We start from the raw sequence: 19,683 nt of genomic DNA, 5'->3' as shown, positions 1-19,683 counted from the left end.
GTTTGTTTTGATGGCAATCAGGAAAGTTTGAAAAAAGTAGGCAGTAATCGTCATTTAAACTCGTTTTTGTGCAATACTTGGTTTGGAAAACAGTTTTCAAAATGGCGGCACTGACACCTGGCTGACACTTCACATTTCGAAGTCTCGCACAAGTCTCGTGAAGATCGCACGGATAAGCGACGCCTGCCGTGGACCAAACGAACTAAATTCAACACGGCTAAAAGCCGAATAGGCCGATAAGTATAATATTTAATTGCGATCAGTTGCCAATACGAGTCACGATATAAGGTTACTAAAACCGAAAACGTAATTGAATAACACGTTAATTAAGAAATAAAGCAAGTTTAAAAATGACTTCAGTTCTCCTTTAAGAGAATATGATAATGCGTCGACCGGAGTTTTGATGGTTTTTGCGATCATACAACATCCGTACATATGAACGACGTACGTGAACCGCCACAGGGAACCCGATTGTAAAAGCAAGGCAACGCATCTCAAACACCGGACCACCGGACAACAAAACGTGCATCTTTATTTAGATAAGATAGATAGGTTTTTAATCCAGCACTCATTTTTAATTTGCTTTAAAAAAAAATAATGCGGGATTATTTACTAAACACTGTAGCAGCCGTTGGTATTAAGAACAACAGCAGAGAGTCTCTGACGGGTGCAGATGTGTTTTATTCCTCTTGAACACGAGTATAGCATCGAACACCAGACACCATTCATCAAGAACCATTAAAACTAAAGAAAACAAAACCAAAAAAATAATTACCATAACATGGTTGTAAACAAATACAAAATTTTGCAGAGTGATGTTTCCAGACTATGCTCTGAACGTTACGTTCCTTGCTCTGCTCAACCAAGGGTGCAAACCTCTACAATTTCGCTAAACATGCATCATTAGCCTCCGCGCTCAAAGCCTCGTGCTAAACCACAGTTCAACCAATGCACCGACCACAAACAAAAAATACAGTCAATAAACAGCGCACACAAACTTCACATTGTGCAAAGCTTTACAACATACCATGATAATAAACCTCTGATGGAGACACATGTGGAATATGAACACAGCAGCAAGCGCCTACAGCATAACAAAGACAGCTTCCTGGGCCGACAGCTCCGCCCATAACATGAATAATGAATAACTGCTCCGTCACTTCCAAACACATTTTATACTCATAGGCAGCTCTGCTTTTAGTGCAGCACCTCAGTATATATTTTATTCTATCCACATTCAATGGATATGAGCAATTGCGCGCTCTGATTGGCTACTCTACTAAGAGACTATCATATACAGTGAGTAGAGAAAAACAAAATGGCGGAGCGTGTTGCTGAACCAACCGAGGATGAAATAAAAACTCTACTTGAAAACAAAACCCCAGAAAATACAAAAAAAAAAAGGAATAAAAAGTATTTGATGATAAGAAGGTGTCTTTTTTAAAATTATTTTTCAAGAATTATTATTATTATCGCATTTTCACAAATTGCTCCTGTCATTTCACGTTTACATTCTAAGTGGAAATTATTCTGTCGAACGTTTGGTATAAAGTTATTTATTTATCAAATTTGCCAAAAATAAAAATGCTCCATTTCTCAAAATCCAGTGAATGTGGACAGAATAAAACAGTTATAACATTCAATCTTGTCGTACATTGATTATAGACAACTCGGTGCTATGTGCCTCGTCGGCCATCAGCTCATGTACGACTTGATTTCGTAGAATAACTGTTAAAGCTAGACGGCCTTCTGACTTCATAAAATAGGTTAAATTTAGTTACCTCTGAAATTTGGTCACTGTTATATAAAAGTTATATAAGAAATAAACGTACAAGTTATTTAATTTGAGGGGATTAAAGCAAATAATGAACATGAAATCGCTCGCTTCACGCAAATCAAGCAGACAGAGGAAGTCCGTGTGCGCATGCGCAGGTTTACCTCCTTCTTCTTCTTTTGGGTTTTACAGCAGCTGGCATCCACAGTGTTGCATTACTGCCATCTACAGGTTTCCCTTTGAGCGTGCACTGACAGTTCCATCATTCTGTTGCTAAACGAACAGCTGATCACACCGAGGTGCTCGCTGAGCGCCCATATTTATTAGTTTGGTCCTGCATTTCCTTTCCTTCGTATATAACATAACGTCTTTTCTTCTCGCTTTCTTTCCGTTACTGTAGTCGGTCTTTCACGTTTCATTCACACACTCACGTCCTCCATTTTTCTCTCCTGTTTCAAATTTGTATCCCACAATGCCTTGCCTGAACGGGGAAAGCCCACCGCGGGATGCATGACGTAGTATCTTGTAGTGGGTCATGGTGAAGCAGGAAAAAACAGCAGAGAATTTAGGGCCACGTGGAGATAAATTCATTAATTGTTCTATTTAAAAAAAAAAAAAAACTAATAAAATTGGAAGTCTGTGATTCAAATTCAGTAGCTTTCGGTCACTAAACAAAAATAATTTGGTGTTGAAAATTCTTTTCATGACCTACACTTGAAAAATCTGAAAGGCAGTGTAAATGTCTCAATACTTCTTCTCATCTCATCATCTCTAGCCGCTTTATCCTGTTCTACAGGGTCGCAGGCAAGCTGGAGCCTATCCCAGCTGACTACGGGCGAAAGGCGGGGTTCACCCTGGACAAGTCGCCAGGTCATCACAGGGCTGACACATAGACACAGACAACCATTCACACTCACATTCACACCTACGCTCAATTTAGAGTCACCAGTTAACCTAACCTGCATGTCTTTGGACTGTGGGGGAAACCGGAGCACCCGGAGGAAACCCACGCGGACACGGGGAGAACACGCAAACTCCACACAGAAAGGCCCTCGCCGGCCACGGGGCTCGAACCCGGACCTTCTTGCTGTGAGGCGACAGCGCTAACCACTACACCACCGTGCCGCCTCAACACTTCTTCAATCTGAAAAAACGATGACTTCAGATGATGTCCCAAACACCTGGAATAAACTTCACAGCTAAGTTTTCTTATTAATAAACTACAGCATTTGCATGAAAATTGCAATAGTTGCAGAAGTAAATGAACACTTTACGTTTCCATTGTTCACTATTTCGATGTTTAATTCAGCAGACTTGTAAACAAAGACTGCCCTCAATTTTTCCTGTGATTTAATTTCAACAAAATAATGAAATCATGAACCAATTCCGAAACGAAGGCGGCTGTAGTTCACACAGGGAGCTTTCCTTCAGGCCAGGAAACATTCGGCACCACGGTTTTGCCGAGAGTCTGTGCGCTCCGGTTGCATTTCAGTGTGATACTCGATCAAACGAGCTGCGAGTCAGTCTGAGCAGAGCGAGTGGCCTGAACATCCGACACCCTCCACTCTTTCTGCTTGCTCCACAATGCACTCCGACAGGCACAGAACAGGCATCAGGAAGCCAAGATGGCCAGCAGTAAAGTGTCACACTTGACATTAATTGAGTAACAAGATTAAGCGTCGCACGCAGAAAAGCGCCTACGGCTGGCACAAGAAGAAAGGCAAACGCGGTTACGATTTAATGCAGCCGAAACTCACACAGTGCTTCGATACAGCCAGACAGAGCTGGACCTTTCCACAACGAGGACGCCTTTCTACTATACGGATGAGGCTGAAGAGGCTTTCTGTGCGCTCGTATTTTTCAAACGGATGTCACGTTCCATTATTAGCACACAAACATACAGCTTGAGAGAATGAGGGTGCTTTAGATTTATCATGCTAAGATGCTCAAAAAGGCTGAGAAACAGGGTTGTGTTGCTCTACAGCACAGTGCAGCATCGCGTCCCTTTTTGCTCAGAGGCACAAAGTGTGTGGGAAACAAGTCAACACCCACACACCCACACACACACACACACACACACACACACACACAATGAAGCAGCGGCAGCAGCAATCACTCTTGCTCTTATTTATCAGGAGAGTTTTTAAAGGGCATTGATCGCAGACATTACATAAAAGACCTTACACCAGAGGCGATGGAAGCTATAGGTGATAAAAAAAAAAAAAAAGAAGACATCTAAAATTTTAGAATTGATACAATTGTTTGAAAACATAATGAATGAAAAATATGATGAAGACTGAATAGTGTGCAAATGTTTCATACGACTTTCCGACACAAACAGCCAGTTATGGGGAAATAAATAAATAAACAAACAAACAAACAAACAAACAAACAAACCAGCATTACTCGATCAGTCTCTCTCTCTCGCTCGCTCTCTCCCCTACACTTAAAATGCAGATGAACTCTTTCATCCTTCCCAGTGGAAACATTACAGTTTTCTGAACAGCAAACCGAAGCAGTTTGATGTTCGGCTCAGACCCAAGTTGGGCCCGAGTCAACTCCATTGAATGCATAACATGTACAGGCCAGTGACTGGAAATAAATCATGACTGACATTTGGCACTCGTCACGTCCTGGGTAAAAATGAAATCAAAGCGAACAGGGCTCAGCTATTCGAGAGCTTGAAATTAAATGGAGATCTGATGGTTGGTACTCATGTTCTGAGAACCAACCATAATATGAGGGCAGCCATGGCCTGAAGGTTACAGAAGCAGCATTTGGTCCAAAGGGTTGCCGGTTCGATTTTGGGGACCGGCAGGAAAAATGAGAGGAGAGTTGAGTGAATGAACAGCACTTTCCCCTCCCTCTGTATCATATCTGAAGTGTCTTTGAGCAAGACACATAACCCTAAACTTACTCCCTGGGTGCTGCAGCGTCGCTGCTCACTGCTCTGGGTAAGTGTGCGTGTTCGCTGCTTCAGGTGAGTTAAATGCAGAGGACAAATTTCACTCTGCTTGAGTGTGAATGTGACAAAGGATTATTATTATCATCCTCATGTTTTTTAGGATGTTATTTCTCCCTCAGTTTTCAATTATCCATCCATTATCTGCAATCACTTATCCTGTGTAGGTAAGCTGGAGCCTATCCCAGCGGACTATGGGTGAAAGGCGGGGTACACCCTGGACAAGTCGCCAGGTCATCACAGGGCTGACACATAGACACAGACAACCATTCACACTCACATTCACACCTACGCTCAATTTAGAGCCACCAGTTAATAATAATAATAATAATAATAATAATAATAATAATAATAAATGTTATTTCTAGGTGCCTTTCAGGACACTCAAGGTCACAGTACACAGACAATAATAAAAGCAATCAATGAAATGAAAAATATAATCAAAATAGTGCAAAACATAAAACAGAAATAAAGTGCAATGGTGGGGTCATTCCAGTCCCAGATTAAAAGGAATATGCTTGTCAGAAAAGGTGGGTTTTGAGGCGAGATTTGAAGGAGAAGATGATGGAATGATGGAGTGTTGTATGTCCTGTGGCAGGGAGTTCCAGAGGCGGGGGGCCGAGCGGCTGAAGGCTCTCGACCCCATAGTGGACAAGCGAGCAGGTGGGAGGGTGAGTTGGATGGAGGAGGAGGACCTGAGAGTACGGCTGGGTATGTTAGTATGGAGGAGCCCAGTAAGGTACTGGGGGACGAGGGTGTTGATGGCCTTAAAGGTAAAAAGTAGGATTTTATAGATGATGCGAAATTTGATAGGAAAAAAAAAATGGAGTTGCTGCAGGACAGGTGTGATATTACTGACGGAGGGGGTTCTGGAAATAATTCTGGCGGCAGAGTTTTGAACCAGTTGCAGTTTATGGATGGACTTGTCAGGTAAACTAAAAAGAAGGGAGTTACAATAGTCAAGACGGGATGTAACCAGGGTGTGAACCAGGATAGTGGTACTGTTGGGTGTGAGGGACGGACACAAGCGTGAGATATTACGTAGATGGAAGTAAGCTGACCGAGTGACATTATTTATGTGGGACTGGAATGATAGAGTGCTATCAAGGATGACATCCAGATTCTTAACCTGGGGGGAGGGGGAAACTGAGGAGAAACTTTATTTTTGAAAGGGTGGATTTAGTACCAATGAGAAGGACCTCAGTTTTATCACTGTTAAGTTTAAGGAAGTTATGGGAAAACCGGGATCTGAGTTCCTGTAGGCAATCAGAGAGGGAGGTGGGTGGGAGACAGGAGGTGGGTTTGGTGGACAGGTAGAGCTGGGTGTCATCCACGTAGCAATGGAACTGGATGTTAAATTTATGGAAAATACTGCAAAGAGGGAGAAGATAAATAATGAATAAAAGAGGTCTAAGCACAGAACCTTGGGGTACACCAGAAGAGAGGGGGAATGGTTGGGATGTGAATGTTTTCAGTTGGACCAACTGAGTGCGGCCAGAGGATTTAAACCAGTCCAGGGGCGTGTCAGATAGTCCAATAGCGGCTAATCTGTCAACGAGGATAGTGAGAGAGATTGTGTCAAAGGCCGCACTCAAGTCGAGGAGGATGAGGATGGTAAGGAGTCCAGTGTCAATAGCCATGAGGAGCTCGTTAGTGATTTTGACAAGAGCTGTTTCTGTGCTATGAAGTGGGCGAAAGCCAGACTGGAACTGTTCATAGAGATTAAGAGAGATGCGATCGTGAAAATGAGATGCAACAATTTTGTTCCAGGATTTTGGAAAGGAAAGGGAGATTGGAGATGGGACGAAGGTTGTTGAAATTATTGGGGTCAGGACCAAGTTTCTTGAGAATCAGGGTTACTATGGCTGATTTGAAAGATGAGGGGACAGTACCAGAGGTGAGAGAAGAATGAACAATAGCAGTTATTAGAGGGATCAGAGAATGGATAGAGGCTTTTACCAGGGAAGTACGGAGAGGATCAAGCTGGCAGGTAAATGGCTTGGATTTGTGGATGAGGTCAGATATATCAGCAGCAGAGGGAAGTTTGAAGCTAGAGAGTGGGTGGGACAAAGGGATTTGAAAAGTTGGGAAGGGTGAGGTGGCTGAGATGTTGCTGATGAATACTGTCAATCTTTGTGTTGAAAAATGCCACAATTGAGTTGCAAAAATCAGTTGAGTAGAAATGGGGAGGGAGACAGTCAGGTGAGCATAGTGTTTTGTTAACCAGAGAAAATAATGCTCGTGTGTTTCCATTACCTAGTCTGAGTAAGTCTGCATAGTAATTGGATTTTGCAATGGAGAGAGAATCCTTATAGAAGAGAATGTGATTCATGAACATGTCCTTATGAACAGTGAGACCAGGTTTTCTGTAGAGGCGTTCCAGTTGATGACTTTTGGCCTTAAGTTGGCGGAGTTTGAGTGTAAACCAAGGTGCGGATTGGATGAAGGAGACAGTCTGTGTTTTTAAAGGAGCCAGGGTGTCCAGAAGATTGTGGAGGCCACTATTGTAGTGGGAGAGCAGTTCATCAGGAGTGGATGTAAGGTTGATGCTAGGGAGAGTTGCAATACCAGTGTCCAGTGCAGTTAAGTTAATGTCCTTAATATTACGGAACGAGATGGTACGAGACAGTTTAGTTTTGGATAAAGTGACATTAACATTAAATGAAATAAGCATGTGGTCAGAGATGGGGAGATCGGCTGCAGAATAATTAGAGGGAGTAACACCAGAACAACAGATAAGGTTCAAAATATGGCCTTTCGAGTGCGTGGGGAAATCAATAAACTGCTACAGCCCGAAGCTGCCTCAGCAGGATATGAAGTCTTTGGTCAGGTCAGTTAACCTAACCTGCATGTCTTTGGACTGTGGAGGAAACCCACACAGACACGGTGAGAACATGCAAATTCCACACAGAAAGGCCCTTGCTGGCCACTGGGCTCGAACCCAGAACCTTCTTGCTGTGAGGCAATAGGGATAACCACTATACCACTGTGCCACACTCACCAAATTTCACATGAAGAATACCTCTGGGCTGAATTACATTGCTATGACTTTTGGTGCTGATCTGGATCACTGATCCGGAATGATCCATGAAAAACAGGATTTTTTTTTTTTTTTTAAATCACTTAACTGTCGATTTTCATGATTTTTTTTCAATCTTTTTTTTTTTTTAATTAATTTTGTTCAGGGTGGCAGGGAGCAACTTTTCCTCACTAAGCATCATTCTTTATGTCTGACCATTCCAGATCTATAGGAGTATGGTGACCAGACGTCCAGGTTTCTAAGAGCTAGCGCAAATTGCTGTGACTTTAGTCACTATGTTTGTATTCTTACTATAACTGCCATGAATGACTCCATGGTGGCACAGACAGACAGCTTGGCATATTCAAGTAAAGCACACTGCGAAGTGTGCTCTGCGAAAATATCAAGCGCAGCATCTTCCTACCATACATATAACCTCATGAAGCATATTCTTCTTCTTCTTCTTCCTTGTGTTAGTCCCTCCCGCATGGGTGCAGGGTCCACAGCTCGGCTCAGCTGTCTCCATCTACTCCAATCAAAGACATCCTCTGGTTTTGCTTTTGTGGACTTTAGGTCCTCCTTTATTGAGTCAGCCCATCTCTTTTTGGGTCTTCCACATGGCTGCTTGCCTGGAATGTCCAGTGCTGTTGCAGATTTAGCCATTGCTCCATCCGAGCGTCACATACCGTACCATCGGAGGCACCACTCTCTCATCTGTGCAGTGATTGGATCCACCTGCATTTTCCTACGGACTTCTGTATTTTCCACATGATCTAAGAGAGAAAGTCCTTGAGACCAGTGTAGCATTTTCATCTCCACGGCATGTAGATTTTGCGAATGTTTTACAGTGACTGGCCAACATTTGCAGCCATATAGTGCTACTGGGCATACCACAGTCTTATATACGTTAGCCTTCAAATGGGTCGGCATCCTGCTGTCATAAAGTACACCTGTTACCTTTCGCCATCTCATCCAGGCAGCATTTACACCTCATGAAGCATAGTATGGGGTTTAAACACCATCTTTAATAGCGAATGAGAGGGCAGCCAACCCAACCTGAGCACACAGCAGTAGGAGTACCTGCAGGCGTGGTCCTCAAAAATGCAGTGGACTGCCCTTACTCAAAGGTATTCATTAGCACTGAAAAGAGCATGCAGTGAAACCGTCTCGTCTGACCTCATCTCACTTCTGTGGGCACTGAGCACCGAGACACGTGTGTTTGAGTTACTTTGCTTGTCAGCCAAGGTCCAATTCATGCTCATTTTTAAATCATGATGCTTACCGATACTTCTCTGTGTGCTCAGGCTGGCTACTTTCACACTCGCTATTAAAGATGTGGTTTAAACGGCATAACATGCTTCTTACGCTGATACTGCGGCAAGAGCTGCTACAACATCTTAAAGCACTGTTCGGTCCTCGCAGTACAGGGCAGCGACCAACATAAACCCAGAGAAATAAAAGGATCCATGACATCAGTGATTATTTAATACTAATCAGGTTAATAATTTTGGTAGCAGTTACAACAAACACCAGAAAGTTGTACTCAGTGTGAAAAAAAAAAAAAAAATTATATATTACTGATGCATCCATAGTATAGCTGCTATATTATTGTTGTTGTTGTTGGTGGTGGTGCTACTTGTATTTATTGTTCATACTGTATTAGTATTGTCATTATTGATACTGCTGCTATTAAATAATCATTACATAAATCAGAAATAAATGAAAATACTCATATTAATGATAACTACAGTTACAACACAATAGCAAATATCTATTGTTATTAACAACAATAATACATAATAGCAGAAATATCCATCATAATAATATGAATATTAATGATTACAATAGCAACGTTATGATATACTGTTATGGCGGCACGGTGGTGTAGTGGTTAGCACTGTCGCCTCACAGCAAGAAGGTCCGGGTTCGAGCCCCGTGGCCGGCGAGGGCCTTTCTGTGCGGAGTTTGCATGTTCTCCCCGTGTCCGCGTGGGTTTCCTCCGGGTGCTCCGGTTTCCCCCACAGTCCAAAGACATGCAGGTTAGGTTAACTGGTGACTCTAAATTGAGCGTAGGTGTGAATGTGAGTGTGAATGGTTGTCTGTGTCTATGTGTCAGCCCTGTGATGACCTGGTGACTTGTCCAGGGTGTACCCCGCCTTTCGCCCGTAGTCAGCTGGGATAGGCTGCAGCTCGCCTGCGACCCTGTAGAACAGGATAAAGCGGCTAGAGATAATGAGATGACATGAGATACCCATGCTATCATGAATCATTTTTACTTTGTTATATCATATACTATTGTTATTCTAATATAAGCATTGTTATTACTGATATTTATGGTGGTATTATTTGTTGTTATTACTTTTGTTAATTACTTGTATTGTCGCTCTTGTCCATTTTTCTGCTGCCCCTGTGGTCATTCTCCTCCATTTAATATTAACAGCTGCATTATTATTATTGATATCTATGCTATCTTATCATTTTTGTTTTTGTTATATCACATATTATTATGCTAATATTTGCATTGTTATTATTGGTATTCATGTCCTTGCGGTCGCTCTCGTCCATCTCGTCTTCTCATTGCTGTCGTCCATTTTTCCGCCGTCTTCTTTCTTGTTGATTTTTTCGCCCACTGTCACTGCTGTTGTTCATTTTCTGCTGTTTGTTGTTCTCGTCCATTTTTTTTTGCTTTCGCCGCTGTCGCTCTTGCCCATTTTTCCACTGTCCTTGCTGTCGGCCATCTTTCCACTGTTGCTGCTGTCGCTCTCATTGATTTCCTGCTGTCGTCGCGCTCGTCTGTTTTTCCGCTGCGCTTGCCGTCGCGCTCGTCTGTTTTTCCGCTGCGCTCGCCGTCGCGCTCGTCCGTTTTTCCGCTGCGCTTGCCGTCGCGCTCGTCCGTTTTTCCGCTGCGCTCGCCGTCGCGCTCGTCCGTTTTTCCGCTGCGCTCGCCGTCGCGCTCGTCCGTTTTTCCGTTGCCCTTGCGGTCATTCTCCTCCATGTAATATTAACAGCTGCATTATTATTATTGATATGTATGCTATCTTATATCATTTTTGCTTTTGTTATATCACATATTATTATGCTAATATTTGCATTGTTCTTATTGGCATTCATGTCCTTGCGGTCGCTCTCGTCCATCTCGTCTTCTCATTGCTGTCGTCCATTTTTCCGCCGTCTTCTTTCTTGTTGATTTTTTCGCCCACTGTCACTGCTGTTGTTCATTTTCTGCTGTTTGTTGTTCTCGTCCATTTTTTTTGCTTTCGCCGCTGTCGCTCTTGCCCATTTTTCCACTGTCCTTGCTGTCGGCCATCTTTCCACTGTTGCTGCTGTCGCTCTCATTGATTTCCTGCTGTCGTCGCGCTCGTCCGTTTTTCCGCTGCGCTTGCCGTCGCTCTCGTCCGTTTTTCAGCTGCCCTTGCCGTCGCTCTCGTCCGTTTTTCCGCTGCCCTTGCCGTCGCTCTCGTCCGTTTTTCAGCTGCCCTTGCCGTCGCTCTCGTCCGTTTTTCAGCTGCCCTTGCCGTCGCTCTCGTCCGTTTTTCAGCTGCCCTTGCCGTCGCTCTCGTCCGTTTTTCAGCTGCCCTTGCCGTCGCTCTCGTCCGTTTTTCAGCTGCCCTTGCCGTCGCTCTCGTCCGTTTTTCAGCTGCCCTTGCCGTCGCTCTCGTCCGTTTTTCAGCTGCCCTTGCCGTCGCTCTCGTCCGTTTTTCAGCTGCCCTTGCCGTCGCTCTCGTCCGTTTTTCAGCTGCCCTTGCCGTCGCTCTCGTCCATTTTTCAGCTGCCCTTGCCGTCGCTCTCGTCCGTTTTTCAGCTGCCCTTGCCGTCGCTCTCGTCCATTTTTCCGCAGTACTTGCTGTTGTCCTCGTCCATTTTTCCACTGCCCTTGCTGTCGCTCTCGTCCATTTTCCTGTAGTCCTTGCTGTCGTCCTCGTCCATTTTTCCGCTGTGCTTGCTGTTGCTCTTGTCCGTTTTTCTGCTGCCGTTGTCCATTTTCTGCTGTTGTTGCTCTCGTTGATTTTCCACTGTCCTTGCTGTCATTGTCGTCCATTTGTTGCTCTCATCCGTTTTTCCATTCCCATTGTCCATTTTCTGCTGTTGTTGCTTTCGTTCCTTTTCCGATTTTGCTGCCGTTGTCACCGATTGTCTGCTGTTGTTATGCTTGCAGGTTTTATCATTTTATTTGCAGCATTCAGCACAATTAACTCCAGACTACTAATACTGTTAATATGAGTATCGCCATTATTGGTATGTGCACTGACCTTTTTTATTATTGTTGCTTTTTAGCATTAGTATTGTTATTTATCTCATCTCATCATCTTTAGCCGCTTTATCCTTCTACAGGGTCGCAGGCAAGCTGGAGCCTATCCCAGCTGACTACGGGCGAAAGGCGGGGTACACCCTGGACAAGTCGCCAGGTCATCACAGGGCTGACACATAGACACAGACAACCATTCACACTCACATTCACACCTACGCTCAATTTAGAGTCACCAGTTAACCTAACCTGCATGTCTTTGGACTGTGGGGGAAACCGGAGCACCCGGAGGAAACCCACGCGGACACGGGGAGAACATGCAAACTCCACACAGAAAGACCCTCGCCGGCCACGGGGCTCGAACCCGGACCTTCTTGCTGTGAGGCGACAGCGCTAACCACTACACCACCGTGCCGCCCATTGTTATTTATATTTCTGATATTACAACGTATTAGTATCCTGATTGATATTTCTGCTGTCATTGTTAATTTAAGCTTTGTGATTTTTTTTCTTATTTCTTGGCAACAGTGCCCTCGACACAGTCATGCCAATAATGCTGCTTGAACTTAACTGAACTAGTCATCTTAGTCAAAGTCAAACTGACAGAATAGTGAAGGAAGCTCATGTCGGAGCTCTAGACTTTAAGCTAATTTAGTCTGAGAAATGATCCCAGAATACGCAAACCTAAAGCAAACTCAGTGCAAATTAAACAATTACTGGTGTTCGGTGATTTCTCTGCTAATAATAAGAAGTGAGAGCGGTCCCAAGTATTGACCGGATCATTGTTTATACTGATGCACTAAACCACTAACCACACAGCTATCACTTCATGCTCTCAGCTGGAACTTCCTGCAATTCTGAGACTTCACGGCTATTAAATGTTGCCACACTGCCCTCAAGTGGTGCAGTTCAGCACAGACAAACCTCGTCCATATGAACAACTGAACATTTAATCTTAAAAACCAATTCAGGTGATAGCAGGACAAACTTGTTTGTAATTTTGTCTCTAATTTTCCTCGGTCAAATGTCATGAGATCTTTCAATTTAAATTATTTTTCTTCGTATTGCTTACTGACATGCAACCATGCAAAGACATCCTGTTTAATTCCAAGTAAACTCTATTGAAAATCATCCTGACAGTGAAGCCAAAAACCAGAATTAATAGCATGAACACTGATCGAGAAAGGTCAGTCTTTATAAATATGCAGTACGCGAATCCCTTAGGGTTTCTTCTTGTTGTTGCTGTTGAATATTATTCCTCCTCCATCCTTTTACTAAATGCACTATTCACTGCTGTCCCACTCACCAGGACATGTGGGCTCTGATTCAATGCCAGCTCTCTGTGTGCTGTGCAACAGGCATGGAATCACTCGTGCTGTATCATATCAGAGAGCTACACCAATGATTTCATGAATAATGCATTATATACAGCAGGAAAATTTGAAACTGTACGACTGAAAGGCTGTGCCATCAGCTCTGTATTAGAAACAAAATAAAGCTTTTTAAATCGCCCCTTTAAAATTGCAAACTCAATTACATAAACTAGATTAGAGAATGCAATTCACTAAACGGATTAATTAGACGATTAAGACAAGTTCTAGTATCATTTTAATCCCGGGGTTAGGTGACATGACAATAGAATATTGATCGTGATAAATGATATATATAAAAAAATGAACTGACTGGTAGCAGCTGATGTTAAAATTTTGCACTTAATCTTTCAAATTGTAAAATTTCACAATTTTCAGATTCTTTTTTTCTGTGAATGGAAAAAAAAAACATTTTTTGCTCCATTTAATAAATAAAACACTTTTCAGTCAGAAGAAATGTTAAATATTTTCACATATATTAAATAAAACCAACTTATTAATTATTAATTTATGAACAAACTAAATGTATTTTGGTAGATATTAAAATCACTTATTTTATAAACTACAAAAAGCAGAACAAAATTTTTTTTTTCCCCCTGATCCATCATGGATATTGTGATTCCTTTTTATTTTTAATTTTTTTTACTTTTTTATAATTATAATCCGAATTTTAAATTGTAAAACGTTAAACATCTTTATAGACTATTTTTATTGAGTTTAAGATATATTTTAATAAATAAAAATACAATTTTGTGGATTAAAAAAAATATTTTTTTAATTTATTTTTGCAGACATTTAATAAAGACTCATTAATGTATTAACGGGAAATTGCTTGCAAACCTAAAAATCATGATTCATATTTTGCATCACCGAAAGAATCAACATTTTCATAGATTTAACAAACCTCTAAATTGTTATTTAAAAAGCACAATCGTGTAAATAACAACAAAGCAACAGCAGCAGCAAGAACAACATTTATTTTAGTGAGCTTTTCAATTTATATGGATAAAAACATGAAGTGCACGTGATTGGGAGCGGTCAGTCGCGTACTGCAATTCTCGAAAGGGGAGACGACTATTTTGAGCCCAGCCTAAGCTTCACCCTTTGTGCTGCTGCACTTCTAATCCAACATGCTGTTAGAGGAATTGGATTAAGTCCTATTTTATAAGCAGACAAGTCATTCATTTTGTCCAAGGAGTATGTAAACTTGTGCAATTAATAAATTAAGAAATCTAAAATAAGACAAAGATATTTTATAGAAGTTATCGTGACCTGATTTCCAGTCTATAGATAGTAAAAAAAAAAAATCTATTATTATTTACAGTACACTGCGGCTGCTTGCTGGAACCTTCTATACAATAAGCTGGACTTCAGGAGAAGCTGAAAGGAGACAGTCTGGTCATTTTGTCTGGCACTTTCAGACCATCAGAATGAAGGATTTCTCCTTTCCAGTGGCGAGACACTTCAACAGCAATGGACACGAAATTATTGCATCGCTAGCTGTTTCAGAGCAACGAAGTGAGAAAACTCAAAAGAAAAAAAAAGCCTCATTTACACTCAGAACTCAGCTTGGGAAGCACTTTCCTTGTGATATTCAGTGCTCTTAGAAGACATCTGGTGTGACTGGTGCATGTGATGTGGCCGACTCGAAGCAGAGTTACTGCGACCAAACTGATTATCTTTATTTATTAAAGAACAACAACAGGTACATTTCATGTTGTGGAATGTCCAAAAAACTAGTTATTTCGCTCATGACTGACACTTCCTTATACTTGCACATCACTTACAGCAGCTATGACATGAGCTGTTCCTTCACCAGCCTTATTTTTATTCTCTCTCTCAAACATATACCGCCTTTCAGATTTTTCAAGTGTAGGTCATGAAAAGAATTTTCCCCGACAGTTAATTATTTTTGTTTAGCGGACCGAAAGCTACTGAATTCGAATCACAGACTTCCAATTTTATTAGTTTTTTAAAAATAGAACAATTAATGAATTTATCTCCACATGGCCCAAAATTCTCCGCTATTTTTTCCTGCTTCACCATGACCCGATTCAAGATACTACATCGTGCATCACGTGGTGGGCTTTCCACGTTCACGCAAGGCATTGTGGGATACAAATTTGAAACAGGAGAGAAAAATGGAGGATGTGAGTGTGCGAATGAACCGTGAAAGACCGACTACAGTAATGGAAAGAAAGCGAGAAGAAAAGACGTTATGTTATATACGAAGGAAAGGAAACGCAGGACCAAACTAATAAATATGGGCGCTCAGCGAGCACCTCGGTGTGATCAGCTGTTCGTTTAGCGACAGAATGATGGAACTGTCAGTGCACGCTCAAAGGGAAACCTGTAGATGGCAGTAATGCAACACTGGATGCCAGCTGCCATAAAACCCAAAAGAAGAAGAAGGTAAACCTGCGCATGCGCACATGGACTTCCTCTGTCTGCTCGAAGCGAGCGATTTCACGCACATTATTTGCTTTAATCCCCTCAAATTAAATAACTTCCCAGCCACAGAATGGCCTGATATTTCGTCTACCTTTAATGATACTAAGACGGGGGTGGGGGAGTCATTTTACCAAGAAAAATTTTCTTTGTCTGACACAAAGGTACAGCTTTACCTCTCACACTGGAGACTCCTTCCATAAATGCAAAATAAAACATCCTCTTACAGAAACTTCACCATGTCAACTAATACACAGTATTTAAATCCATTTATGTGGCTCGTCTGCGTAAGTCGTCTCTGTGTAAGTTGCTACTTTGGAAGCTATTTAACAGTTATTCCACAAAATCGAGTCGTACATGAGCTGATAGCTGACGAGGCGCGTAGCACAGTTGTCTATAATCCATGTCCGACAAGACTGAGTGGGATAACTGTTTTATTCTATCCACATTCACTGGATTTTGAGAAACGGAGCATTTTTACTGTTATTTTTTGCAAATTTGAGAAATAAAAACTTTATACAAAACATCCGACAAAATCATTTCCGCTTAGGCGGACTTCTTAAAAACCTATCGATGGCTGCATGAATTGACTTTAGTGTTGTTTTTTTGTAAAAAGTGCCATCTTGCTGAGGAATCGGATCACTTTAGACATTGATTTAATTCTTCCTCTGACATTTCAGTTCTGTAATTTTCAAATTTCTTTGAGCTTTTGAACTAGTCAAAAAAAAAAATCAACAAATTGTAATGCTTAAAGATGAAGAATGTAAACAAACCAGCAAAATGACAGGAGCAATTTGTGAAAAATGTGATGATGATAATTCTTGAAAAATTTTTCTCTTACCATCAAATACTTTCACTCCACATTTTGTTGCTTTTTTTTTTGCATTTTTTTTTGAGTGGAGTCCTCGGTTGGTTCAGCAACACGCTCCGCCATTTTGTTTTTCTCTACTCACGGTATATGAGCTGATATCCTAGTAGTAGAGTAGCCAATCAGAGCGCACGATTGCTCATATCCAATGAATGTGGATAGAATAAAACTTATTAGAACAAGTACATGAATGGATAACCTGTGGTTTGCCTTTTAAGATGGAATTACAACAATTAATCCACACATTCTGACCAATCAGGTTTGAGAATTCATCAGCATTGTGGTATAAACTGGATACATTACTACACAATAAGACGACTCTTAATATGAAATGTAAAGCATCTGCATGGCAAGATACAAGTTACGTAGCTCCAGTTATGACATCACTTTTAAAAGCTCTGCCGACTGACTGTGATAGCGATTCACGTCAATCACAAAGGTCAAAAGCCAAAGGTCACAAAGTAATCTGATAAGGAGAACCGACCCATCAATAAGGAAATTTATTTTTCAGAAGGGTAAACAATATCAGTAATTAGGCCCACCGTTCAAAAAAGGGTGGAAACTGCTGTTTGAGTGTTCAGGACTTCTGGCTTTAACGCCTTGAGTGTGTAAAATGCGTCTAGGAAAATAAATGAGCATGGCTAATAGCAGAGCTACAGCGGAGCACCATACCTAAGAAAAAAATGGTAAACCCATCGAGTCAATTTTTTGTGGTTTGTCCGTGTACCACCACTCATACACGCCGCCTAGTGGCCAGTGTTAGTAGTTACCAGTCATACACGCCGCCTAGTGGCCAGTGTTAGTAATTACCAGTCATACACACCGCCTAGTGGCCAGTGTTAGTAGTTACCAGTCATACACGCCGCCTAGTGGCCAGTGTTAGTAGTTACCAGTCATACACGCCGCCTAGTGGCCAGTGTTAGTAGTTACCAGTCATACACGCCGCCTAGTGGCCAGTGTTAGTAGTTACCAGTCATACACGCCGCCTAGTGGCCAGTGTTAGTAGTTACCAGTCATACACGCCGCCTCGTGGCCAGTGTTAGTAATTACCAGTCATACACGCCGCCCAGTGGCCAGTGTTAGTAATTACCAGTCATACACGCCGCCTAGTGGCCAGTGTTAGTAATTACCAGTCATACACACCGCCCAGTGGCCAGTGTTAGTAATTACCAGTCATACACGCCGCCTAGTGGCCAGTGTTAGTAATTACCAGTCATACACGCCGCCTAGTTGCCAGTGTTAGTAATTACCAGTCATACACGCCGCCTAGTGGCCAGTGTTAGTAATTACCAGTCATACACACCGCCTAGTGGCCAGTGTTAGTAATTACCAGTCATACACACCGCCTAGTGGCCAGTGTTAGTAATTACCAGTCATACACACCGCCTAGTGGCCAGTGTTAGTAATTACCAGTCATACACGCCGCCTAGTGGCCAGTGTTAGTAATTACCAGTCATACACGCTGCCTAGTGGCCAGTGTTAGCCAGTAAAGAAATAAAAGAGGCTGGCTATGATATAAAAAAATTCTACAACCCAGAAACAGATGGGAGCTCCGCTTTTAGGCAGTGCCTAAATCTATATATTTTAACTTCATGCCTCTGGGCATGGCAGAAAAAGAGAAATAAAAGCCAGTCATGCATCTGTGTGTGTAAACAAAGTTACATCCTATAAGGCTCTTTCACATCATCCAAAAACAAGGAATATGAATTGTGCGCGCATATATATTATATAAATTAAAACGGCAGTATTTTTTCCCTGCCCAGTATCTTAGCTGTTCCTAAGACTGCACTTTTCTGGACAGAGATCTCAGATGTTATTCCTGGGCCCTGTTGGAGCCCCTCTCCCAGTTTGGGGGGGTCACTGCACCGAGGGCTCCGATCACTACAGGGACCAATGTTGTCTTCATCTTCCACATCTTTCCTAGCTCTTCTTGCAGTCCTTGATACTTCTCGAGCTTCTCAAGTTCCTTTTTCCTGATGCTGATGTTGTTGTCACTTGGTATTGCCACATTGACAGCATTACCAAGCCTTGTTCTCCCGTTTGTCCACCACTACCATGTCCGGTTGGTTAGCCATTACCAGTTTGTCCATCTGTATCTGGAAGTCCCACAGGATCTCAGCATGGTCATTCTCAACCACCTTCGGAGTTTGGACACACCTTCTAATTCAATGGATTTTCTTTATTTTTATTCATTAAAAAAACATTTCACGTCTTAAAGTAACGATGGATGTCGTTTCTCTTTACCTAGTTGAGCCGTTCTTGACATAATATGGATTACTACAGTTGTGGTGGTGAATAAGGCTAGTTACTGTATTTTTATTACTTACTATTTACTGTTTGGTCTCAAACGCATTACGAAGGCAAGAAATTGCACTAATTAACTTTTATTAACTAATTATTGTTTAACGAGGCATACCTGTTAATTGAAAAGCATTCCAGGTGACTACCTCATGAAGCTGGTTAAGATAATGCCAATATAGTGTGTAAAGTGTCTTCAAGGGAAACGCTGGATACTTTGAAGAATCTAAAATGAGACATTGTTTAACACTTTTTTTTGGTTTACTACATAATTCCATATATGTTCCAGATGTTATTTCATAGTTTTGATGTTTTCAGTATTGTTCTACAATGAAGAATTAGCAGACGCCCTTATCCAGAGTACCGTACAACGTACCGAGAGCTGCCTTGTTCGGTGTGTCAGGTGCCTTGCTTAAGGGCACTTCAGCCATTCCTGCTGGTCCAGGGAATCGAACCAGCAACATTTTGGTCCCAAAACTGCTTCTCTAACCATGAGGCCATGACTTCCCCAATTGTCAAAAAGATAGGCCGTTCAATTCTGCTTGAAAGCCAAATTTTAACACTAAAAGCACGTGATATTCAGCTTAGGATTTAAGAGTATGGTCATGGAAAGGGGAAAGAAAAAAACAATTCTTGATTCATTATGTGAAGTTTGTCGTTCAAATAATTAAACATATTGACAGGTTTTATTCAACTTA

General features: G+C 41.9%; 1 protein-coding gene across 4 annotated transcripts in view; it reads right to left on the bottom strand.

The window, feature by feature from the left end:
* Window positions 1–19,683, bottom strand: part of zgc:103755 (uncharacterized protein LOC449988 homolog) — a 202,750-nt gene that overhangs the window by 150,937 nt on the left and 32,130 nt on the right. The gene's annotated exons all lie outside the window — the stretch shown is intronic.

This window comes from Neoarius graeffei, chromosome 11, assembly GCF_027579695.1.
Source record: "Neoarius graeffei isolate fNeoGra1 chromosome 11, fNeoGra1.pri, whole genome shotgun sequence".
Classification (NCBI taxonomy): Eukaryota; Metazoa; Chordata; class Actinopteri; order Siluriformes; family Ariidae; genus Neoarius; species Neoarius graeffei.
This window is presented reverse-complemented; position numbering and strand designations above follow the sequence as displayed.